This window comes from Triturus cristatus, chromosome 9 (genome assembly GCF_964204655.1).
Source record: "Triturus cristatus chromosome 9, aTriCri1.1, whole genome shotgun sequence".
NCBI classification, from domain to species: domain Eukaryota; kingdom Metazoa; phylum Chordata; class Amphibia; order Caudata; family Salamandridae; genus Triturus; species Triturus cristatus.
The window spans coordinates 1,119,832,072-1,119,859,129 of NC_140592.1; the positions used below are offsets into that span (position 1 = coordinate 1,119,832,072).

A 27,058-nucleotide genomic window follows, 5' to 3' on the forward strand; every position below is an offset into this window, starting at 1 on the left:
CTGCAGATGAGACCAATATGGACACGAGACCTCCACACGGTGGGCTAATCGTTGAGTTTGACTGGGACAGGTAATGGGCTGCATAACGGCCGGACCCTTGGAAAACGCCTCCCCTGCTTTATGACTGCCTTTTTTAACCTTTGGTGTGTGATACACAAAAGGGGATTCCTTTGTTTGCAATTAAGGGGGAGGGATAGGAATACGGGCTTCCACGTCCTTCATTTTCTACTACTAGTTCTTTCCTAGGGCGACAGGCACTCTGCAAGTTTTCTTTGGGCAGTTCTAAGCCCAGAGAGCAGTGCAGCGGAGAGGGGGGCAGTTGGATGGGGGGGTGGGAGGTTGTTGGCGTTGGGGGGTTGTGTTCATGTATCATCACAGTTTGTACATCGGTATTTTATTTCACTACCATCGCAGAGGCACTTGCATTCGGCAACTCAATCTACGAACAACATGGGGGACAAAAATGTTAAAATCTTAACCTGGAATGTTAACGTGCTGGGAGACAAAATCAATAGTAGTGTGGTTCTCCAATACATTAAACGGCAGGCCCCAGATGTCGTCCTCCTACAAGAGATGCACCTAGTCGGGAATCTCTGTAAAGCAATGCACAGGGGGGGTACAAAATGGTTGCACATGCTGGATTCACCTCTGGCTCCAGAGGTGTTGGTATCATGATTAATAATTCACTACCCCTAAATGTTGCCTCTACGTGGATAGATGAGAAGGGCAGATACGCTGGTATTTCAGGCACATGGGAGGGACACATAATCACACTAATATCTGTTTATGCTCCCCCGGGATTACAGGGCGCCACCTTACCTGACCTGGGTTCAGTCCTCCTGGTCCTCGGAGGCGATTTTAATGCAGTAGTCTCGGGTACACTGGACCGTTATCCCCCCAGGGAGGTGAGCCCCTCTGCGCGCTGGTTGCCTGACTTTCTTATCACTATGGGTTTAGTGGACGGCTGGAGAGTGTATCACCCAGACCAGATACAACACACCTTTCGCTCAGGTGCACACCACAGTCTTTCCCACCTAGATTACTGCTTAGTCCCGGCAGCACTAGTCACTCACATACATGTGATCAGGCACCTGGCCAGGGGCATCTCTGCTCACTCTCCAGTGTGGATACATGTAGCGCTCAACCAGGTCGTGGTCGGCAGACTGGCTCCCATCATCCCCTGTTACTTTCGAGACCCGAAACTCCATAAGAATATCCTCAAAGCCATAGACGATTACTTTTCTGAAAACGTAGCGTCTGTATTCTCGTCCCAGTCCCTGTGGGAAGCATTCAAGACCGTAGTCCGAGGTCAGGCTCTGTCTTTAATCGCTGGGGTGAAGAAAGAAAAACAAAAAGCGATCCTCGCTATAGAAGCCGAAGTCTATCCCCTCGAGCGAGACCTAGAAACAGGCGTGACACCGGAAAAGCTTCATCTCCTGAGTTTAAAACAGCACGATTACAAAACCCTAGTCACAGAGAAGGCCAAACTCCTGGACAGAGAGCGTCAGGGTAGAGTCTACGACCTGGGTGACAAAGCAGGGAAGCTCCTAGCGTGGTTAGACAAAAAAGATTGGGCAGGCAGGTTAGTCCCGGAGCTCATAGTGGAGGGAGGTGCCTCACTCACTGTACCGTGAGAAATAGGGACAGATTCGCCTCCCATTTCCAAAATGTATACTCGACAGTGACCTCATATACCGAGGAATACTCACAGGACCTTCTTCGAGACATTCAGCTCCCCTGTCTATCCCCAACGGACCGCGACTTGATGGACATCGACTTGACTGTAGACGAAATTGCGCAAGCTATTCGCGCACTGAAACCGGGCAAGGCCCAAGGACCAAACGGTATTCCTATTGAATTGTACAAATTGTAGCCCGACACACTTACACCACACTTAAAATCGATGTTTGAGGAATCTAGAGACCTTGGGGCACTACCGAGGGAGCAGAGGATAGCCACCATCATCACCAGATATAAAGATGGAAAGCCCAGGACGGACTGTGCCTCATACAGACCGATCTCCCTCCTTAATGCTGAACCCAAAAATATTGGCCAAGCTCCTGGCTACTCGTCTAATCAAAGTCATTACTAACTTGGTGCACCCAGATCAATCGGGCTTTATGCCCCACAGAAACACGGCATTGAACTTACGTAGAATTCATGTAGTACTAGCCAGAGCATCAACCATTCAGGAGTCAGCTGTGATAGTGTCCCTGGACGCGACCATGCTGTTTGACACTGTTGAATGGCCCTACCTCTGGGCAATTCTTGCTAAATTGGGCTTTGGCCCCAGATACATACCGGGAACCCTTGGCCCAGGTAGTGGTCAAAAATAAACTGTTAGCCACATTCCCGCTCAGCCGCGGGACCCGTCAGGGGTGCCCACTTTCACCTCTCCTTGTTGCCATCGCCCTGGAGCCACTGGCTGCTTGGATGTGACAATATTGTATGATAGGAGCGTTGAGATGGTCCCCAGATTGGGAAGACCGCATCTCCCTCTATGCGGACGATATTTTGCTTTATCTGGCCTCCCCAATGAGATCCCTCATAGTAGTTCTAGACATATTGGCAGCGTTCGGCAGATTTTCCAGTTTCACAGTCAACTGGGGTAAATCCTTACTGTTCACTCTCAGAGGAGACCCTCCAACCCCTCCGGGAAACTGTCCAATTCAGGTTAACACAGTTGGCTTCAAATAATTAGGTATTTTTATTTCACTCGATCCATTATCCCGCTATGCACAAAACCTTCTTTCGCCCCTACCCAAACTCAAAAAAGACATCACTAGCTGGAAATCGCACCCCCTCTCACTGCCGAGCAGGGCGGCCCTGTTTAAAATGATGTCTCTGCCCAGATTTCTCTACGCATTGCAAAACGTCCTGGACCCAGTGCCTGCACAATACTTCAGGGAAGTAGAAGGCCTTCAGTGAGAGCTGCTCTGAGACGGCAGACAGTGTATCGCTTTGCACAAGCTGACCCCGAACTGGTATGATGGGAGGATTAGCCTCCCAGACATCAAAAAGTATTATTGGGCGGCGCACCTGGCGGCCGTAAATCACTGTACCTACGGACGAGGTGACGATCCGGGGTATGCTATGTATAAATGGCTCCTCCCCAGAGGTAACTATAGCAGAGCACTCTATTCTCAACCTAAAAAATTCATCCTGACAGACCCCACTTATCATTCGGTTCGACTTTGGCATGATGCCACTAATTCTCTTGGGTGGGGACGTAAATTGACGTTAGCCGCTCTGGGATGCTGAACTCCTAGGTAGCCTATGGAGATCTAAAGGCTTCGATAGATGGGACCTCTTCGGCATCTCTCAAGTCAGGGACATCTGGGGAACTGTGAGAGTCAAGTCTTGCAGCACACCACAGGCTGAATATGACCTGGCCAGCACTGAATATTTCAGATATGCTCAAATCCTACATGCGCTTCAATCACTGCTGCTAAAAGGGGCTACCCCCCCTGAAGCTTCACCCCTGGAGGACAGAATCATAGACAGCCACCTGCCAGAAAAAAACAATCTCCTTAATATACAAAAAACTGATTAATAACATGGCAGATCCCCTCTAGGCACTAAGGGAGCGATGGGTGGGGGATGGGATCGAGATGGACAACAAAGACTGGCAAGAGGCAGTGTCATCCCCCAAAGTAGTCGCCATACCGGCGTGCCTTAGACTTGTGCAACTAAAAATACTTCATCGCGTATACATGACCGGGCCACGACTGATCCGTATGGGGAGGGCCGACAGCGGGGAGTGCAGAAGAGGATGTGGAGACCTGAGAACCTATTTACACATTATATGGGATTGTCAACACATTAGCTCCTTCTGGAGCGAGGTACATTATACAATGTCTGCTGTACTGCACATCCAGTTGTAGCCAGACGCTGCCTCCTTAACATATGGAAACCTACGGACCTAAACAATTACCAGACACAATGGGCTACCTTGGGATTCATGATAGCCAAGAGAAATATTGCACAATTACGGGGAGCTATTAAACCGCTCTCGTTAGAGACCTGGGCGAGGGACCTCGATTGGTATATGTTTAGGGAGAAGACGGTTTATGTTGCCAGGGGTTGCCCCAAAAAATGGGCCCGTATCTGGAACCATTGGAATAGTTATCGAGGAGAAATCTGTATGCCGCCAGTCCATTCTGAAGTAAACGTCCCCCCTTCCCCGTAATGTTCCCCTCCTATGTACAGTTGCAATCCTTGTCCTCCTTATGCTTTTGTAAAATGTCATTTGATTGTGTCTACTGCTTTGATTATTTGTACCAATGTCATTTTCAATAAAAAAAAAGTATAAAAAAAAAAAATGAAGGCCAGTCAGACAACGAACCTCAGAAGTACCAACACTCTAATTCTCATTCCTCCGAAAACTCGCAAACAAAAAACCTTATCTCGATCATTCTCAGGAAATGCACCCAAAATCTGGAACTCCATCCCAGTCCATATCAGGACTACCCCCTCCTTTTCAAAAGCCAGCTCAAAGACCTCTTCCGAAGGGATAGCTGCCGCCAAACATAGAATCCTGCCCAATGCAGCACACAGCCACTGTGACAAAAAGGTTGCTACCTCAACCTCCTCCCGACTCGATCCTGTGTCCCCCCTCCCTGAACTGGATTTGACATGAGTCAAAGTGTATACTATTGTCTTACTATATGTATGTTTTCTGTAAACTGTTAAATGTTGTAAAGCGCTCCGATACCTTCGGGTCTGGCCATCGCTATATACAACCTATATAAAACTCTTAAATAAATAAAAGATATTATTTCACATAAGTCACCCCTAAGGCAGGCCCTAGGTAGCCCATAGGGCACAATACTGTGTAAGTAAAAGGTAGGACATGTACTTTAAAGTTGTGCATGTCCTGGCAGTGAAAAACAAGCCAATTTGCTTTATACCAGTGTGAGGCCTAGTCCTCTCATAGGCGAACATTTACAATTCCTTATTACACTTTTACGCTGTAATTCCTGATTGAGAAGGAGTAGCTCGGTTACGTTTTATGTCAGTGAAATGGTAATGACAAATCCACTTTATTGGTAATGTTGGATCTATCATAACTATTTTAGAAATACCACTTTTAGTAACTTGGCATTCTCTGCTCTGAAAGCTCTGTGTGCCTGCCACCTGTCTCTAATACACATCTGGGGTAGATGACAGTTTGATTTGGCCATTTCCTCTAAACAGCCACAAACAAAGGAAGGTTAGGTGTGTCTGAGTGCCCATCTACATCCTGATGGCTCATCTGGGCAAAATGGGAGGGAGAAGCTGACACTTATACCTGAATAAACAGTGTCCTTTCCCCACACAAAGGGCGGATTACCCCCCTGTAGTGAGTCTGGACCTAGGGCTAGAAAGGACCTCTGTGCACTTCAAGGACCCTTCTTGGAAGCCACCCCCACTTCAAAGGCACAACTGTGTATAAGTATTGGGTTTCTGACCGACCAATTTATACACTTCCCGGCCTGTAAATAAATTCTGTCAGGATGCTTTGCTGCTACAGGGACTGTCAATCTGCTGGACTGCTGCTCTGGTTGTACGGCCATTCTGCTGTGCTGCCCTGCTGCCTGCTTCCCTCTGATCCTACTGAGGGAGAACTTGGCTCTGCTTGAACCCAGAGTGATCTCCAATGGCTTTTTGGCTTGCCTCCTGTTTTTGAGACTTAGGGATATCAAAGTCTCACCTCCTGCTCCTGTGCCTGGTCCATTGCTTCAGTCGAACTCACGCATCTCCTGTCTGTATGTAGAAGAACCGGAGCATTGTTGCTGCTGCAGGAACAGAATCGGTGCATCGCACTCGAAATCAGTGCATCACCTTAAAGAACTGACACATCATATCCAACGTAATGCTGCCGCTGCAGTGTGGGAAGATTGACGCATCCTCTTTACTGCGTGGACAAACCCAGTGCATCATCTTCCTAACCAATGCATCTCAACTCATCGCATTGTCTTCAGAACCGGTGCATCGCTACCAGAGCGTGAAAAAACTTGCTGCATCACCTCCACTGTGGAATCCACACTGCTGCATCTCGTGACTGAAGCCCACTTCTCGCTGTTGCGACCAGGAACAAGGTACTTTGTTTAGCAGGCATTGTGTGGCTCCTTTATCCTGCCCACTCTCTATTACGGTCAGCTGAACTCTTGAATTTGCCCTGGTCCAGTGGACCAGATAACCCCCATATGCGCTTATTGCTTCTAAGTTATATTTTTATATTTCATTCCTAGAAATTCAAATCTCAACTTCTACGTACTGGATCTTTGTCTTTTGATCATATTTTATTTAAAACAATCCTATCTGTTTTTCTAAACTGGTGTGAAGTCTCTTTGTAGTGTTTTCACTGTGTTAGTGTTTGAAGTGTTGCACAAATACTTTTACACATTGCTTCTTAAGTTATGCCTGACTGCTCTGTGACAAGCTACCAGAGGGTGAGCACAGGTTAATTTATGGTGTGTATCTGACTTACCCTGACTAGGATTGTGGTTTCTGCTTGTACAGGGTGAATACCTCTGCCAACCAGAAACACAATTTCTTACAGCTTCCAAATAATATATTGCAGCTATCCTAAAATGTTTAATGTATCTTATTTTTACTATTTAGTGATTCAATAAATCCAGCCCTATTTCTAAATGATCACACTGTTAGCTTATGAAAAATATAAGTACAACCCTTGAATCACATACAAGTGGACCACACCTATCCTAATCCTTTACCCTTCCACTGTGCTATGCACCCCTTACAGCCTAAGTGCATTGTTCTGCTTGTTGTTCTTCAAACTCTTGTCCACATAATTGTCAGCCAGTCAAAAATGTATTTTTGAATTGGAGATCGTAACTTCCATTTTCATATGTTGCTGTCGTGCCCTTGTGTTGTAGTGCTCAGTGAAACTGCAAAGCAATATATGCATATGCATACATATGGATTATTATAAATAAAAAACTAAAATAAAATAATTCTATTGCAGGAATGTCACAAATGTGAATGAAAATGTTCAATCAACTGTTAAAAAAACTACTGTAAGAATCCCTAAACATAGCGTAACATTGATTTTGTCAAAAAAGTGACAATTTAGTTGTCTTCTAAGCATAACTTTTACCTTTATGAACAAATTGGGTCATCTACAGAAGAGATAGAAAAATACTTCAAATAAAAAAACAGTTTTCAGAATTTGCCTCCAGCTATACACAATGGGCCCGATTCACAGAACTAATTTAAGACAAAATCCTCAACTTACTACCATTTTCGTATTCACAAAAGACACTTACTCACTTCGGTATTCACAGAAGTTAGGAGTCCTAACTTTAGGACTCCTAAATGCCTTCTGTGAAAACCGAAAGTCTTAAAATGTGGATTTTTCTCAGTTTAGGAGTCCTAAAGTTAGGACTCCTAACTTTACTACTACTAAACTGAGAAAAATCCTAATTTTAAGGCTTTCGGTATTCACAGAAGGCATTTAGGAGTCCTAAAGTTAGGAGTCCTAACTTTACTACTACTAAATTGAGAAAAATCCTAATTTTAAGACTTTCGGTATTCACAGAAGGCATTTAGGAGTCCTAGAGTTAGGAGTCCTAACTATACTACTACTAAACTGAGAAAAATCCTAATTTTAAGACTTTCGGTATTCACGGAAGGCATTAACTTCTGTGAATACCGAAATGAGTAAGTGCCTTCTGTGAATACCAAAATGGAGTAAGTGCCTTCTGTGAATACCAAAATGGTAGTAGGTTTAGGATTTTGTCTTAAGTTAGTTCTGTGAATCGGGCCCATTGCTTTTACTTCACTCTTAGATATGTGATATATAAGCTCATGTTCTGTGGGTTATCATCTTTCAGTCCAGTAGCGATAAAACCGACCTTCTCACCAATTCTTGTGCTCCTGTTCTAAACCGGGCATGGAATATCATGAGGACACGAGAGGGTCTTGGCAAGACCTGGAATACTTTAAAGGATGTTTCTTTGTAAACTATGAACAACAAAGCACACTACTTGCCGTTGTTCATCAGACTTCCTCACCGGAAACAAGTTACTAAACCCATAGAATGCTTTGATTAGCCAATTCCTCAAACCCTTCTCTACAAAATTGCTACGTTAAGTCACTCATCAGCAGCATGTGTTGATTTCTTAGTGGACCAGGCTACGCCATGCCCTCCAGAGACACATATTTTAACAGTTGTTCCATAGTTCTGTGGCCTACTATATCAGACATTTTAACCTGACTGACTGTGGCACTTGATAAACTAAAGAGAGTTTTAAACCCAAGAACAGAAACTAAAATACATCTACTAACCACGTTTTTATTATTATGAAAGGATAGCACAAGTCTGAATATAATGACATTTGTAACTCTAAAACAACATGAAAAGTCAACAGTAAAACTTAATTAGAAGAAACTCACATATACACAGGAGCTCATACTTCACCTTATTGACATGTAGAGAATAGATATGCTCATAAAAAGGCTAGAACATTTTCAGATGTTTCGATTGATTTAGAAAACATAAAATAATGATCACAAAGGAAATGAATGACACATTCTCTCTGTGTGTTTGATAGGAAGCAATTAGTGTTCAGGAGATAGGTGGCAGCAAATGCTAATGATTTTTAGAGTGATTTCTGTTCTAGCATAATCTACCTAGAATGAATGTTGAAAAGATAAAACAGAGTAAATCACCAACCCTAGTTGTACATAAAGACTCTGCACACTTAATTGCCAATTCAGGAGTTAGAACAATAATGGCAGTACAAAAATCCACCTAGGTTCTGACCAGATGAGAAAGATCATTGTGCATTTATAATGAATATATTCTGACACAGTGGCCAAGGAACATATTTCCCCACTCATTTCTTTAAAGCTATTTCTTATTATTTTTAACATATTTAAAGTAAATAATATTATAAATTGTCTACTTCACAAATAGTACTATAGTCTTGAGAATGTGCCACTGTCATGCTGTGATATCTAAATATTTTAATTTAATATTAGAGTTGTAAACTATTAAGAAACCTACACATACAACGTTAGAGAGGCAATCATTCAAGAATGTTTTTTTATACCTGACTCAGTGGTGATATGATTGTTTCAACGGTTTTTCATCATGTTATGACAATAGTTTTGACACCAAAAACTAAATGCCTTAGAGTAACTTGACTAGGTGATTCTATTCCCACCTAACTGGTGATGTCCCTCTCTGTAGTATGAAACACTGAGTCATTCTTACTGGCAAACAAACCTTTGATCTTTAAGTTGCAGGCCAAGTGTTTAAGTTGTTGCTCTCATAATCATTCAGTTTCATATGTGGCGCCATCATCAATGAATTGTACATATTGAACGTGTAGGGCTAAAAACATTTATTGTAGATTCTCATCTTCTGTAAGTTTACTTTTAAACCATAAATGGACACCATCTGAACTTTACTTAATGCCACATTAGTATAAGATTTTACATTCAAATATGTTTGGGGATTTTCAAAACCCACAGTGGTTTATTGTATTAAATTCTAACCGTTTAATATCCAAAAACAAATATTAGAGTTATTAGATCAAAGGTTGAAGATGTCCCAAAATCACTACAGATATGCATTTTTGTAAGTTCTACAAAATAGAGGAATCACAATGTTACTCTGGTACATTTGTTTTAGACTCCATGCTGCTATGGTGATGATAAAAGTGCAATGAAGGTTCTTATCTTTAGCTGAAGGTACATCGATGGAGCAGCCTATTCATTGCATGATATTTTTCCTGCAATCAAAAGTAGTTCATTGTCCTTTTAAAGGTCTGATCCAAATCGTTCAAATGCTGGTAAAAGTGAAGGTCAATTTTAAGTGCTTGGTATAGAGGCGTTTCAAAGTCTATTAGACCTTTCAGAAATCTGAAATGTCCATTAAAAGCCACAGGACTTGTGTCTGCTTTTTACTGTTACAGTATAAACTATTTTAAGAGCACTTTTCTGCAGTGCACACTACTAGTATTCCTTTTCATATAAAAAATATTCTGTCACTCTATGGCTTTTACTTTATTTGGTGACGGGTAATCTTGGTACATATTGCAATTTATTGACAAATATGTTGATATCCCTCTGAAAGGTCAATGTAATCTAAATGATAGCACAATATGTATATTTAGGTTATAAAAGGCTCTATCCAAAACCTACTTGCAACAGATATGGAGGTCATGATCAATTGCTACAAATACAATTGCTACAAATGTCAAGAGTATTGTCCCGGACATGTTTGTACACATCGCTGCGAACAAATGGAAATGTATATGACACCCGAGTTCACAATTATCCTCACATTTCAAGGGGTTAAAATACTGGTTCTGAATAGTCTGTCATTCACATAAGTATACCATCACTCAAAATGTGCAGCAATGAGGTGTGGGAATGAGGAACAGTTTCTTCACGGTGAGAAAAAAGTGATAGTGACACTTTTCACTTCAAGAAAATCTAAAATCATCTTTTCGACTGCCTTTTTTTAAACAAGAGACAAAAAAGAATTTTCCAGAAATCATTGAAGAGTTCTGACAAAATACCACATATTCAGACAGTGTTTTAATTTTGTGAATAGAAACCAATTGACAACTATTCATAAACATTTCATTTCTTATGTACCATTTGTGTGAAAAGTGAGAATCTTTTTAATTTAACAAATAGAATTAAAAATAATTCTCCTTTGATGACTTAAAGCCTTTGATCACTAATAAGGAATTCCATTGGCTTGTCATCACATACTTGATTGAATTCAAGATTCTCATCTAATACATATTCTTTCTGCATGATTGGAAGTCTCTTTCTTTGGTTCAAATTCAAACATTCAATCAGTACAGAAACGTTACTCAGCATCAGACGTCTATTTCATAGAGGAAGGTCTTTCAGTTACCAAGAGCTGGCCTCCAGAGCGCTTTTCACTAATATATTTCTAATATGTCCAACTTTCTACTGTGAATAAGGAAATGCGATTCCTGCTAATTCTTCTTGGTAGCACTGTTCCCTTCTCCTCTTTTCCTCTCTTCTGAGACTCCTATCCCACTTCGTCACTCATGTTCACGAGCAATGTTTGCTACATGCATCTCTATAGAAATAGCATACTTAGCTATAAATAGTCTTTTATGTTCACTACCATTTCAGTTTGCTGCTGTGGTGTTTTATTTTGTCTCCTTATCAGTTAAGCCTATCAGGCAACTTATGCACAATTTTTACAAGTGTAACTTTTACAGTTGAGTTCACCTCAATGTTAACGTAATCAATTTCCCATTTGTACAAATTCATTTCATGCACATGAATAGACCCATTCAGCTTTCTGATTTCAGACAGCCCTCCTGGTTCACAAAGTCAATTAGAGACTTAATAAAGGATAATGTCCATACATTTGAAGGACATCTCTTGACCCTCATGCAGTACTTAATGATACTTAATTGACAAATGGACTAAACAAACAATGTATCCTATCTTCAAGTCATATAAAATTAGATTACTTGCCAAATGATAATATCTGAAGTTGGATTATAGTTTCAGTTTAGTTCTGAATTGGCTTCAGCACAGCAATATAAAAGCCCTGATTTACTATGATCTTGTGACCACAGCAGGACCTTTTGTTAGTGTCTTTGCTTTGCAGAATGTGGTCTCTTTTTTCATTTTATTTTCACTAGAACAACTATTTCAACAGCATTATAAAAATACATCTGTCCACAAGTGTTCTCAAGGTGGTTTTTATGTTACTGCTTGAAACAGATCCATAAGCTGATTGCTTGCGTCATATTGTGGGTTTGTGAACAAATTAAGAGGTAGGAACCAGACTGGAGTGAGCTGATATTAAATATTAAGGGCTGTTTGCCTAGAAATTGTTGTTACATTATTATTTTGATTTTACCATCTCTTTCTGTTTAACACCCTTTGCCTTGAGTTCAGTTTTAAGCAAGTCAAAATAGTTCTGTTTTCAGGACTTCCATGAAATGCTGCGCATAGCTTGATATTGTATATATTTTTAGTATATACCATACACACTGATAAACTAAACAATGGTGAGGATATACATTGAGTTAAATTTTAAGGTGAGTAGATGAATCAGACAATGAGTAGGAAGTTCAGCACCATGCATGGATATATAGGTTACAGTTGAACTAGGATGGTTATTTAGGATGGTTAGTTAGGTGGCACAGTTGGAGCAATCATCAGGTTGTGCCAAAGCTGGGTTATTGGGATTAAAATGACCAATTGGAGAATACCTTTGTGGGGCATAACATATATAGTACAAATGAGCAGTGCTCTTAATTATGCCACAGTGAAAGACTAAATTATTCAAGAGGGTTAACTAAATAAATTATGCAGCAAGGAAAAGCATACCAAGAGGCATAAAACGACTTGTTCTGTGACAGTATTATTCAGATATTTTCAAATTTACTGCATGTTAATACTATTTAGGTAACGATTTCACCACATTAATACCTGTTTAGTATATTAATACGGCAATCAAAAAACAAAAGCTGATGAGCTAACCTTAGCAAAGCATCTGCTACCATGTGGCACCCTGTATGGTGTTTATATTTTGATTTTTTTGATTTAGATACTTTATTTTGTTTACAGATGTGGATTATGTAGCATATGAACAACATCTGTAATTATACATACAACTCAACGGCTGGAGGATCAAATAATTCCAGTGTCTTCGATAAGACATTGTTAGGCATGCATATGATGTACTAGAAAAAATTGGCAGAAAACCTGTGGGAGAAAGGCGTGGGATACTTGTAAATTTGTGTTGTCACATGGGTATCTTGAGCCTTGATCTTCAAAGCATAAGAGACTGGTGATTGATTTTGTTGAGCCGGTTGTCCCACAGGTGAACAGCTGTCTATGAGACCATCCTCATGCTTGAGTGTAATTTGTTGCATAGCTAGATGAGTTAGATACATAATGTGTTTTTTGCATGTTGACGTGAGATGTGTTGCTCCTGTGTGCAGGATCGAGCTGTGGAAATGATGGGGTGTAGGTTTAAGTATGTATCCTGGTTCTTTTCCTTACTAAGCTTTGAGGACAGTGCACAGGATGTTGAGATTGATTCACTGTTCACTATCAACTAATTTCTAGAATTGAAACTTGAGATGATTGCATGTCAACTGTTTCAAGTATAATCAGGCCTCCCTATTTGTTAGTCCATGTAGCTTGTCTGTGAGCTCCTGTGGTAGCCCAGGGTAAACCATTCTTCTGTAGTTTAAGTTTGTCACGAAGGCTTTTTTCTCTAGTTCTTTCTTGTGTTCTTTTCTCTTTGGATTGCCTGTCATTTCGTTTAATTTACATGGACCTTTTTGTATCTCACATTCATTGTTGCATCTTTTTGTATATTCTATCTTTATTTTTTCCTTGTATTTTTTATTCTTTGTGAAACATTTTTTTTATAATGAATAAAGAATGTATACTTTGTGAAGTGCATTCGTAGCAAAAGGGTTGGGAAAACAGGTACATATCAACTCAGAACAGCTTATTCCTGGTAACTCTCACATGCATCATTGTCACCTCCTTAAGAGGAAATGTATTGCAACTAATCTAAATAGGGGTGCATTATGACCTTGCCATGGTGTAACTTCCCCTGTCATCAGGAACACCTGTTTTCATGGTTTTAACCTTCTGTTTTTTGCCTTTGTTTTCTCCATCACAAATAACTTAATTTTTAAAATAATAGGTGCCAAGGCCCTCTACAGGAGACCACTGCAGCTTGCACCACCCATTGTTCCTGTTAGTGCAGCCATTACAGTACCTACACCACTACTAATTATCACACTGCTACAAGTGTGACAATTCAGACTGGCTGAGCCACCCAATGCTATACGAATTGCTTTGGACTGCAGGTATTAGAAACCACAAGCTCAAAATAAGCACTGCCATCACATATTACCTCATTGAAAGAGTTAAAATATACAACTCGAAAAACAAGAGGCATGTCCCACCCCTCCCTGATGACGGAGGTGTATTTTGTGATTTTCTGTAAGTTACTTTGACTCTTGATTTGAGTTGCAGTGACCATAAGATGTAGCAGCAGTTTTTATGTGTCTGGGTTTGGGCTATAAACTAAAAGAAGCCATCTTGTTAAGAGCCTTTTACACTGTCTCCTTCTTTGTTATTGGACCCCCAGGAATTCCACTTCTCTGATTCGTGTGCCTTGATAATTGGTTTGAAGGTTCAATCAATAGCTTGAGGCACAACTTTTCGAACTCCTGTATTAGCCAGCATCTCTATTCTATGATTTAACAAAGGTTTATGTTTTGTCTATCGATATACGTTGGACAGAGTTTACATACTTATTGACTTTAAATGTATGTATCTGGCCAGGAGTAAATTTCTTTTAGACAGAAACAGCTTTTCACGACCTTGATAGTTTGTATTCATCTAATTTGTTTCAAATCCTTCAGGTGTGCTGTGTGTTGACCCAGTAATGGGGACAAAGAACAGGACCTGTATAAAGTTGGTGGCTTTTCCCATTCCCTCTCATTTTTGGTACTCATTGTAAAACCTTATTTGATGGCTTGCTTATTTCCGCTGACTGCTATGAAGTCATTCTTGCTTTTCAAAGTTTAGGTTTGTAAAAAATATAAAGAAACATTAATTGTAGTGGCACACTCTTATCCTGATGAGAAATGTGATTATTTCAAGCTGCTCTCACAGGAATTAAGCACACACAGAGACCACAGTGCTTTCATTTCGAATTCAATGTTTTGCAAAAAACAAACATCACAATTTCGCCCACCCCATGGAGAAAGTGTGCCTCTAGTCCCTTTTTATGGCAGACACTAAACACTGTTGACGCATGAAGCCTTCCTTGTAGATACTTTACGACTTATAAGGCAGTTTGTATCTCACTAGACTTCAATATGTTATGCTTTACATTCTTCTATTGTAAAAAAACTATTTGTCTGCTAGCAAAAAGAGCGCTGCCACTCTTCACAGGCTGTTGCAGCAGAACAGTGTTTTATCCGTGTAGTAATCGGGAGACCATACTGGAGTGATGATGTCAAAGTAGGTTTATTCAGGTATCAGGTAAGCAGGTACACAGGTAGAATAAGTCCAGGTATAAGTCATGTCAAGCCCATAAGTAGGTCCAGTAAAACAGCAACCCCACCGGGAGCAGCCTGCTAGCTGCTCAGCCCCTTTCACCAACTGTCACTCCTCATCCAGTCACCCAAGCATTCCACTCATAGCCCACACACCAAACATTCCATTCAGAACACTCACACAGGCTGAGCAGCCAGGGACAGGGAAACATGGGAGAGGCAATCCATAACACCAGTATACTACAATCTGTGCATCCATATATGAAATGGTCAACTTTAGCTCTTTCTTTGGTGTGAATGAATCAGTTTAAAGGTGAATGATCTAAATATACTGTCCCAAAACACCACAGCACATTTTAACCTGGAATCATTTGTAATGTAAGGTGGATTGTCTCAAGGCATTCCCTGAATGGGGCAGGGCACCGGATAGGTGGAGCCACGCACGGCGGGACCAGGAGCCATTGCAGTGTTGTGGGCCACACTGTAATAATGCAGCCTCATTTTAGATATCGCTGAACTAGCAATTGCAGGGTGTTGCTTTGAAAAGTAGGCTTGATTGGGCCTCGATCTTTTCCTCACCTCCACATCTCACTGAGGCGACAGCCCAACGCCGTGCTGCAATCATTGATCCTTGGAGCCTTCTGATTGGAGCGGTGACATTTCTGCACGACGTTCGACTCGCATTGGTGCCCGAGTGCACCTTGCTCTCTTCTTGTCCCTGCGCCGTGCCCGTATGGTCAAGCAGATGGCCCCATATTCCTTCCAGCTCCATTGAGGACATGCCATTATTCGAGGGGCTGATTAGCATATTTAAATGAGATCTCATTCCCCGTTTTTTCTTCCTCCCGGGCTTCCGCTCGACCTGGTAATTGCCTTGTGCTGCTCGTGCACCTGTAGGCGTTGGGCTTCGAAGCCCCCCAGAATTCCAGCCCCCCCTACCCATTTTTCAGTCTTATGAACAAATCCACACAATTAAGTTAGAGCAATTGGCCCCCATTTCCTTTTCCTGCATTCCTAGTTGGACAGCCAAGACCGTGCTTGGACTGGTGGTTTTGTTAGTTTTGGCTGATGCTGCATGTGGGCACAGGTGTGTGTCCTTAAGGATCGCTCCCTGTCCCTTCATTGAGGCGTTTTTGCCCCCCACCACGATCTGCACCATGCGCCAGGACAAAGAGGTAGAAACAACAGGGGGGGGATTCTTTGCAGTATATGCCTGTTTGTTACTGCGTTTTCTTTTGCAGGAGGGTCACATTGTGGCGTCATGCTAACAAAGGCTACCTAGAGGGCATCGAACAGTGGGAGGGACTGTGATATAGAGATGGTGCTGAGAAGGCTTGACAGAGTCAAGGATGAGTTGCTGGCACTGCTGCATCCTGTATTGCTAGGGGGGAATGGGGCAGAAACATCAGTGATACTGTTTTCTGTTGTGGTAGTGCCTGAGAGTCCTAGGAGGCCAGGGTTCCCCCCAGTGGCTGAGTCAGACAGGTCATGGGTGGCCACCACAGCACCTTGTTGTAGGGGCCGAGGTCCACTAGCACAGGCACATGCGGGTGGAGTGGTAGGTGGCAAAAGCATAGTGCAAAGAGGGGACGACTATGTAGCTGTGGGGGAAGCCAACACCCCAGGTCCTAGCACAGGGGAAAGCAAGTGTCCATTTCTTGTGGGACACAGAAGGACTGGTATCCAACCTCGTCAATGTCTTGCCCTAGCTTTCCAAAATTGACCGTCTCACCAGTGTGGTGTTGGGTGGGGCCCTAGCGAGGGTCCCGGTTGGGGACAACTTAAAGAGGGTCAGGAGGCTCGTGTCTCAGTTTGGGGTGGGATACCAGGGGCAAACCCATCTTGTACAACAGTCAACCCAAGTAGTGAGTGCAGTGATTCCCCAGCGGGCTAGGTAAAGGGATCCTGTGGGGCGTACAGGCCAAGACCCTGCAGCAGGAGTGGCACCATCCATAGCAGCACACCAGGACAGGTGCAAGAAGACTTCTGTCACAGGTACTGTATGAATGGCCAATGTTTCACCTGGTATGGGTCTGGGTACAGTGAGATCTGAGCATGGACAGTTGGGGGCCATCTCTCAGCAGAGGTAAAGAAATAATTTGGAGTGAAGCTCTGTGGAGATATTTGATTTGATCAGTGAGACCCCAATGAGGAAGGAGGCTGAGTGTTGGAAGGAGTGCTTGCTTACTAGGGATTGCTCTCATGCCCCACAAAGGAAGATGGTTGAAAAAACATTGCTGAACTGGGTGAAGGGTTTCGCTATCTTCCATGCAGTTATGGTAGAGATATTCTTTGAGTTAGGACCCCAACTCTCTTGTTATCAGAACAAGAATGTTTGTGTGTATAATGAGTTTGGCACATCTTGCAAGAATCACGATAGGGCATTTAGGAGGAAGAATGTGACTTCCAAAACATTGTTCTGGGAGCATACGGATGTTATTTCACGGATGCACCACTTTATGATTAGCAGATTTGGGTGGGATTTGGCCAAAGGGCTGGTGAGAAAAGGGCTCTTTCTGGGCCTGTGCCAAGAAAACATGCTCAAGAACACCTATGACTTGTACATTGAAGCACAATTGCTCCTCCTGTGGCATATCAGAACACCCTAAGTTCAAATTCTTAAAGAAAGGGAGAGAGAAGGGCCAGCAGAAGCAGTGATGACCTGTCATTTTTCCAAAAAGGCTCAATCACTGGTTAACATTCAGGCCATGATCCCATGGATCAAACAGTTGCAGTATCTTGAGAGTGGCACAAACATTATTGCATAGCTTCACTCATAGTTTCAGTATCCCTGCTAGAGAGGTGGCGGCTGTTCCCTTTTGTAAGAAGGAGGAGGCCAGTCAAAAGAGAGCTCCTGGTCAGCGTTGCTGGTACTTTTTATTCTTCACCTTTTGAGTATTTTGTCTGCTCCCCTTTGGGGTAGTGCCCAAGAAAGAACTGGGTCAGTTCTACCTAATGCATAACTTAACAGTGGCAAATGGGAGCTCAGTGAATGAGACCATTGACCCGATGCTATGCTCTGTAAAGTAGCTTCCTTTGACCAAGAGTACTGGAACACTGTTAGTGAAAGTGGACATTGAATCTGCTTTTTGTTTATTGCTGGTGCACTCTGATGATTTCCATTTGTTGGGGTTTCAATTTGAAGGTGCTTTCTATTTTGGCAGGTGTATGCCTATATGGTGCACATTATCATGCATGTACTTCGAGACCTTGAGCTCTTTCCTCGAGTGTTTTTGTAAGAAAGTGACTGGCACCAAGTGGGTTCTGTATTGCCAGGATGATTCCCTCTTCCTTGGCCCCACAGGATCAGTACATTTGCTGAGATTTTGGAGGGTTGTGTTGACCTGTTGGATCAGATTGTGGTTCCTCTGGCCAAGGGTACGACGTGTGGCTTATCGGGGTGATTACTTTCTTGGGGATTGAGTTTGACACTATACTATGGCTGGTGTGTACAGGCTTTCGGAGGATAGAGTGGCCCAGTTTAGGTTTTGGTTGGTCAAATGAACTTTGCCCTCTGCATTACCCCTTGTTTTCTAGATCTATTGCTCAGGCCTTGGCTGGCCTTAAGCAGAATCATCATCCTACACGGCTGCCTCAAGAGGTTAGGTAGGACTTGTGAATTTGGGATTCCATCCTTCAACATTTTACTGGGACTGTGGTATGGATACCCCCGCAGGCTAGCACTGAATTGGGTCTTTTAACAGATACAGTGGGGAGCGTACGTTGCAGCACAATACTTCGTAGCAACTGGTGCACACAGCAATGCCCCGTTGAGTGATGTCAGACAGGCTTAGTGAGAAATTTAGCTTTCTTGGAACTATCCCCAATTGTTGTTGCCCTGATGATGTGGCCTGCACACCTATGCAGCCACGTAGTAGTGTTATGGTCTGACAACATGGTGGTGGTGGTACAGGCTATGAATCAGCAGAAAGCGAGCCGCAACATCGCTCTAAAATTACTCATGGTGCTCGTCTTGCTGCGCCTGGTAAATAACATTAGATTTAAGGCAAAGCCTGGGAATACTCAGTATCACTGGTGATGCCTTGTCTCACCTAAATTTGCAGGATTTCAGAAGTCACCACCCTGAGGCAGCAGCACTCCCTACACCATTCCCAGACAATCTCTGGAGGCTTGGCACCCTGTCCTACCAAACCTTGTGGCATCCAGCTTAGAACCTACGTCAAGGAGAGCCTTAGAGGGGGTATTCCAGTGATATCTTGAGTTCTTGAGTAAGGGGTTGGGAGGTAGTCATTGCACAATCTATTCTAGGTGGTGTTCATAGCTAAGCTGAAGGGGTTGGCTGACCAGCAGCATCTGCGAAGAAGCATTTGGGAGATCTCTCATTCTTTGCAAAGTTGGGTGCAAAGACTGAGCCTCTTCATTTCTTATCAAGAAAGCCCTAATGGGTTGTGACGGGTTTAGGGAGGGGCACGAAGATACAAGAAGGTCAATTGATGTGGAGGGACTGGTTGCCCTGGTTTCAAAGTTGCCAGATGTTTACTATTTGCAACGTGAGACCCAGCTGTTTCAAGCAGCTATTTGCCTATCCTGTTACGGCCAGTCGGGGTGGGGAAACTAGTCACACCGTCTAAAAGGACATACATGGCAGCATACAATTCGAGCAGATAAGCTGGCCCAGGATAAATATATAGATTTACATAGGGCACTGGGCTCCCAGTGCTGCCTGTGCAGTCTCTCACTGGCTATCTGGGACTGCGGCCTAGTGGTCCAGCCACAGCACGGTTTCAGCACTCTGACAGCTCCCTGTTCTCTAGATACCAGTTCTCTAAGGTATTGAGGATCACGCTAGTGGCAACCAGGGTCGACCCACCTGTTTTCATCTCACATTCACTCTGCATAGGGGCTACCACATACAGGGCAGGAATGGGTCTGGACAGACAGCAGGTGCAAAGAATTGGGAGATGGCGGTCTGAGTGATACAGGCAGAATGTGTGTTTGTATGTGATCTGACATCCAACAGTTTTTTTATTTCTTCCCCTCTTCTGTGCATACAGGTGCCAGAGGTGTGTAGATGTTCGGCCACTCTTTCATACTGAGGGCCCGGAAAGCATACTGATCTAGTGTTTTTGCAATGCATGCTAAGGCTAACAGGTTCAATATGTGGTGGCATGGTCCAGGAGGGCTTATGGTAGGGGGCCTCCAGTCAGAGGTATACAAGCTAGTTCCAAACGGGCTTCCACCTCTGGTCATTTTACACCTTGCGGGGTAACGATATGGCTTAAATCAGATGTAGAGAACTATTTGAGGCCGTCGTGTGTGAAGTTATGAAGATTGCTAAGTGTTACCCGGAAGCCTTGATTGCTTGGTCTCCCATAGTGCCTCGGTGCTGAATGACTCCACCAAGCGCTTGAACAGGCGGCTTTCGCAGTTGTTGAGATCATATAGGTTGGATTGTATCCCCAAGCTGTATCAGGGGGAGCGTTTGTTTGCCTCCTGGGGGTAATGCCATATTTGCGAGCAACCTTTTTGCTTATGCACACCAATATGTCTCACAGGTGGTATGTGAACCACGTGGTGAGGTGAGTACATGGTTAGCAGGGATTTTAAGGTCATCCTTGCAAGTCACTAAGTAATACATCCATGAGATGATCAGTGTCAGTGGGACCTTGATGGGGTGTGCCTGCAACATGTAGAGAAGCTACAATTACAGAAGTTGGGATGGTCACTTTCACAGCCCCTAGCCTAACCTAGCACATGTGCATTGGCACTTTGGGACACTGGCCATTTGGGGGTTGGGGGATGCTGCCTGCGCCAGGGGACCAAGGTATGGCCTGGTTGTACAGGCTGGCTCTCTTATGGGTATGGGGTGATCTAGGTACAGACCAACCATGAGCACACAAAAGCTATTTGCTGGGGGGTAGAGGGGTTAGGTGACTTGATGCATAGCTGAATCCTTTAAAACAGGCAGAGCAATGTAACGTTATGTAATCATTTTGAATTGTGCTGTAGTTGAAAGGTTTTAAGTTTGGTTGAAAAGTGTAAATAAAATACTACCTGAGATATTTGCAATCTCTAACTAAAAACAAAGTTGGGTTCCAGGCTGTCTCATTGAGGCAAGGTGGCAATTGGCAGATGGAAAGAAGGGGTGAGTTGAGTGGGGATGCATCCAGTACTATTGAATGTGTGCGGAAGGAACTTGACAAGTCCCCTCACATATTGTAGTGTTGTTTGTCACCTATGATGGTATCCAGGTTCTGTGTTGCAAAAACAATAGAGGGGTCTAAATATAAACCCCCCCCAGCTGTGGTATAATGTTCTATGCTGCATCCTGACCCTTTGGGATGTACTGGACAGTTTGAAGGAAGGGAGGGGTGCATACGGGGTGTATGTTTGTATCTGTATGTATGTGTGTGTATCTGTACATGTCTATGTGTAATCATACATATGAATGGCGTCACAATGCATTCCTGGCATACGTGCATTGGCTGGGATTTCATTGAAAGACATATCATGATTAGCATGCCTTGTGCAGAGGATTACAGTCACATGACTTAGGTGGCATATGAAGAAACATGGTCACATGATCAGTTGGCTAGCATATGTGAAAGCACAACCATAATTACTTTTCTGGCTGCTAGGTGTGGCAACTGGACGGCATGTAGACGAGTGTGGCATAAGAGAAAGTGGGCATAACGTGACAGGGTTTGTAAACAGGAACAATGGATCAAATAATGTCTTGGCTGGTAGAAATTAAATTGGCACTGCATGAAATGGCAGCATACCAGGAATCAGTGTCACAACAATACATTACTGACATATTAGGGACATGTGTGTCTAAGCAGAGAAACACCAGTCACCCATCCCTTTCTCCCGCCCGCACTGGCTGAGGCTGCCAATGTCAGACAATGAATGAAAGGACAGTTATACAGCATGACATCTTGTAGCTGTTCTTTATTAATCCTCAAAGTTAAATCTACAAGGAATTACGTTTTTTCTTTTATGCATTATTATTTTACAAGGAAAGATTTTTCACACGCATGAAACCTTGTTTATATTTCTTTTTATAGCATAAAATTGTGCTAATAAATATGCCCCTAATTAAATTGCAGTAAATTTAATAATATATTTTATCTCAGTATGTACCATAATGCTCAATTATAGACACGCAATTAGACATGTAGATGATGTAAAGACCAGGATTGGGCAGAAGTCACGGAGTTACAGAAAAAGTCAGTGAGGTTCCGCAGAATTCTGCCAACGGGTGGAAAATATGGTGCTTGCGCTGTAATTTAGCACTGGTAGCACAAGGAGCACCGCATTTCAGTGCTGGTAGTGTGAGCAGTGCTGAAATTGAGCATGAATGCCACCATGTGTTGCGCAAGAGCTTGCGGCCATTCGAGTAGATTTTGCTGAAAATCTACGCGAGCGGCAGCAAACCTACTCAAACGGTAGCCCCATCTGACCACGACTACTTGTGTCCGCCGCCATTAAAAAATGTCACAGAAGGCTCTGTGGTGTCTGGAAATACTGGCAGCGGCCAGCAAAGCTCATGCGCGCTTATTCTTGGTATATCGGGCAGAATTATCAAATGCTAAACACATTGCACTCACATTGCTGTTTATGCTCTGGATGATATTATTTATTTTATTATTATTTATTTTAATTATTTATATAGCGCAGCTGATACCTTGCAGGCTTCCTGGCGCTGAGGAAAAATACTATACTGAAGAGGAGCACAAGTAGGTAAGACAGGGAGGTCTAAGGGAAGAGCCAGGTCTTGATGCACTTCCTAAATGGGAGAAGTTGGGGGGTTTGGCGTATTTTAATGGGCAGACTGTTCCATAACTTGGCAGCTGCGACCCTAAAGGATCTGCCCCCGGTTCTGACTTTATTGTATCTGGGCACCCTTACCAGATACGCCGAGGAAGACCGAAGCTCTCTAGTAGGAGTATACCACTGAAACAAGGTTTGCAGGGGCCTGGGCCCGAGTCCGTGCAAGGCCTTGAATACAATGCAGAGGGACTTAAAAGCCACCCGCTGCTTTAGGGGTAGCCAGTGCAATTCGGCCAGTGCCGCAGTGGCCGAAGACCTTCTCGACCAGCCGAGAGCCAGTTTGGCCGCGGCTGATTGAATTCGTTGCAACCGGTCCAACAGCGTGACAGGGGACTCAAGGAGTAGGGCGTTGCAGTAGTCCAGGCGACTCAGAATCGTACACCTGACTACCAGCGCCCGGGCTTGTGCAGGGAGAAGTGGCATAATTTTTCGCAGGGAGCGTAGCAAAGCCGTGCAGATCCCCACTGTTTTTGCCACCTGGGTTTCCATACTCAGCTTGTTATCGAGCATGACCCCCAGGTTGCGGACCGAGGAGACAGGTTTAGGTTTCTCCCTTGTCTCAGGAGGCCAGAAGTCGTTCGGGAACTGGTGTGATAGCGTGGTGCCAGCATGGAACAAAACCTCTGTTTTGGAGGCATTAAATTGAAGAGAGTTCCTATGGAGCCAGCCAGCCGTTTCTCTAAGACACTCATGGAAGGAGGTCAGGGAGATGGAGTCCTCTCCTTCCCAGGAGAGAATGAGCTGGGTGTCATCTGCGTAATTAATTGTTTTTAACCCGAATGACTTGATTAATGTAATCAGTGGTTTAAGGTATACATTAAAAAGGATGGGACTGATGGAGGATCCCTGGGGAACTCCCTGTGGCACAGGTGAAAAAGCAGATTGAAATGGGGGGAGGGAGACAGCCTGTCTCCTGTCCTGCAGGTAAGAATGAAACCAAAGCAAAGCTGTGCCTTCCACACCAGCTTCCCTGAGTCTCAACAGCAGCGTCCTGTGGTTGACCGTATCGAATGCGGCAGACAGGTCCAGCAGTATCAATGCCACTGACTGGCCCCTGTCTGCACGCATGCGAAGATCCTCCATGGCTGTTAAAATCGCCGTTTCGGTCCCGTGGGCAGGACGGAAGCCGAATTGGAGATCGTCCAGAAGGTTGTTCTGCTCAAGATGGATAGAAAGGCAGGAACTGACCCATCGTTCCACTACCTTCACAGGGAAAGGCAGTAGGGAGATGGGTCGATAGTTGGAAAGGCAGTCTGGGTTGAGGGAGGGTTTCTTCAGGAGCGGGGTAACAAGCGCCTGTTTCCACGGGGTTGGAACATAGCCACATTGCAAAGACTGGTTGCAAATTTGGCGCAGGATGCCAAAAAGTTCTATTCCAGAGCTTTTCCAAATTTTTGGAGGCAGTGGGTCGAGCGAGGAACCTGAGGTAATACTGAACGCCAGTTTTGCAAACTCGGGTTCAGAGATCATGGAGAATGCTCTCAGTCTAGCCGTCGCGCAGGAAGATTGAGGCGACAGGTCCAGGGGGCTGGTGCTGGCTCCCTGAGTATTGGCATCTCCCAGTGCGGGGGGGGTCTTCAGGTTTTGAATAATGGTATTAATTTTATTAATGAAAAAGGTTGCCAAATTATCACAGAGGGCTTGGGTGGGAGGCTGCGTTGACGTAACACAATCTGGGTGAGTAAGATTTCTAAGTATCTGGAAAATGCTTTTTGCACTATTTGTGGCGTTGGTAATCGTAGAACAGTAATAATTAGCCTTTTCTCGGACAATGGCAGATTTATACGCTCGGAGATTGTCTTTCCAAAGAGTTTTATTGGAGTCGAGATAGCCTTGCCTCCACTTTCTCTCAGATTGTCTGCAAACCAGCTTGAGGGCTCTCAGGGAGTCGTTGAACCAAGGGGCGGCTGCTCTTCTCCTTGGCTTACATTTTTCCAGAGGAACGATACGCTCTGAGATATTAACGATGTTGGTGCAGAAGGACGTATAGTTGTCCTCCACCGACCGGGCTGTGGAGAAGCTGTCTTCCACCTCGAATACGGGGCCAGTCAGTCTCTGTTTATCTAAGACTTTCCAGTCTCTATACAGAGAGTCGGGTGTGATACTGAGTGGCGGTTTGTTAACTCTGCCGCTGGCTATGTGAAATTTAATAAGTGCATGGTCAGTCCAGCACAAAGGCAGAATGTCGTTCAGGAAAGCCAGCTGGGGGGAAGAAAAAATAAGGTCGAGCTGGTTTCCAGCTGAGTGTGTAGGTTCACTGACCAATTGCGAAAGTCCCACACCTTCGCAGGAGAGTAGGAGATTGTTTAAAGCAGAGTCCAGACTACCATTGGGCCAAAGATTGAAATCACCCAGAACAAGCAATTTGTTGTGGGAAGTGGCCATATTCGTAATAGTCGTGAGGAGCGACTGCTGTTGTGTGGAATTAAAAGCTCCCGGCGGGCGGTAACATATTACGGCCGTAAAGGATGTTCCGGAGAGACAGTTAATTGAAAGACCTAATATTTCCGTACCAGCCACTGGGTCCATGTCAAGTGTTTTTATGGACCAGGAGGCTCTGTAGATTATGCCAACTCCACCACCCCGACCCTTGGGTCTTGGGAGATGTAAGATTTTATAATCTTGTGGACATGCCCAGTCTAGCTCTATGTTACAGTCGGAGTGGGTCCAGGTCTCAGTCATGAACAATACGTCGAGGTGGTGATTCTCGATAAGCTGAGAGATTTCATTGGCGTGTTTGGGCAATGACCTGACATTCAGCAGGCCGCCCATCAGTAGACCTTTGCAGGCGAAGTCTTGTAAGGGGAATGCAGTGTCCATGAAGGAGAGTTGGCCTTCATTAACAAAGTCTCTGAGGGAGAGTAAAAACTCACGTGACAGATACGGAGAGCTGGTGGAGGGTGTAAGGGCAGGAGCATCGGGGAGCGCTGCAGCCACTGCCGAGGCGTGGACGAGCGCAGACGAGCTTGCCTTATGCGCGCCTTCGGCGCGCATTCGTCGCGCCCGCTGCGCTCGTCCGCTGCGCTTCCGACAGAAACTCATGATTTATAGGTAGTGTCGGTGCGTAGGAGGGGGGCGTGGCCTGGCGCGGTGGGCGTGTCCGGCGGCAACCAAGAATGGCTGCAGGACGCGATGTGCTCTACGAGCAAAGCGGCAAGCTGTCAGCCGCTGAGCTGTGGCACAGGTGAGGCCAAGGTCTTAAGCACAGTACAAGTATTAAAAACACACTTTATACACAGAGAAACAAAGTTTTAAAACTAGCGACTACTGGCTTCCGCCTCAGTAGTGTTTTCCAGGTTGTAGAAGGGCGCAGGCGCTTTGGCGCGTTATTTATACCAATTTAGGCGGGGGGGCGTGGCCTGGCGCGGTGGGCGTGTCCGGCGGCGACCAAGAATGGCTGCAGGACGCGATGTGCTCTACGAGCAAAGCGGCAAGCTGTCAGCCGCTGAGCTGTGGCACAGGTGAGGCCAAGGTCTTAAGCACAGTACAAGTATTAAAAACACACTTTATACACAGAGAAACAAAGTTTTAAAACTAGCGACTACCGGCTTCCGCCTCAGTAGTGTTTTCCAGGTTGTAGAAGGGCGCAGGCGCTTTGGCGCGTTATTTATACCAATTTAGGCGGGGGGGGCGTGGCCTGGCGCGGTGGGCGTGTCCGGCGGCAACCAAGAATGGCTGCAGGACGCGATGTGCTCTACGAGCAAAGCGGCAAGCTGTCAGCCGCTGAGCTGTGGCACAGGTGAGGCCAAGGTCTTAAGCACAGTACAAGTATTAAAAACACACTTTATACACAGAGAAACAAAGTTTTAAAACTAGCCACTACCGGCTTCCGCCTCAGTAGTGATATTAATATTTATCTGCCAGTTATGTCACCAAAGTGTTTTATATGGAAAACATTTATATCGTATCATTTCTTACACTAGCATGAAAGGCTAAGGAAAACACACTGGTAGTCGAACCTGCAACCTGCAAACCAAAAAGATATTTTTTTAGTGAGCACACAACTTTTAGAACTTTCATTCTGGCTTTGTAGTGTGCCGTTGCATAATTATATTTTTAGGTGCTGGTATGTCTTAGCAATCATCTCAGCGTACTTCACCACCCGCGTCGCCCTCCTTGCTACTGAAACATCAAAAAACAACATTTTGAGCATTGTGTACATTGTTTTTTTTAAACATTATTTCAACAAAACCTAGATTTGCATGGTTGCTACAACT

At 44.1% G+C, this 27,058-nt stretch overlaps 1 protein-coding gene across 5 annotated transcripts in view; it reads left to right on the forward strand.

Moving 5' to 3' along the window:
* MDGA2 (MAM domain containing glycosylphosphatidylinositol anchor 2) overlaps window positions 1-27,058 on the forward strand; it is a 1,462,473-nt gene that overhangs the window by 693,047 nt on the left and 742,368 nt on the right. The window lies entirely within an intron of this gene.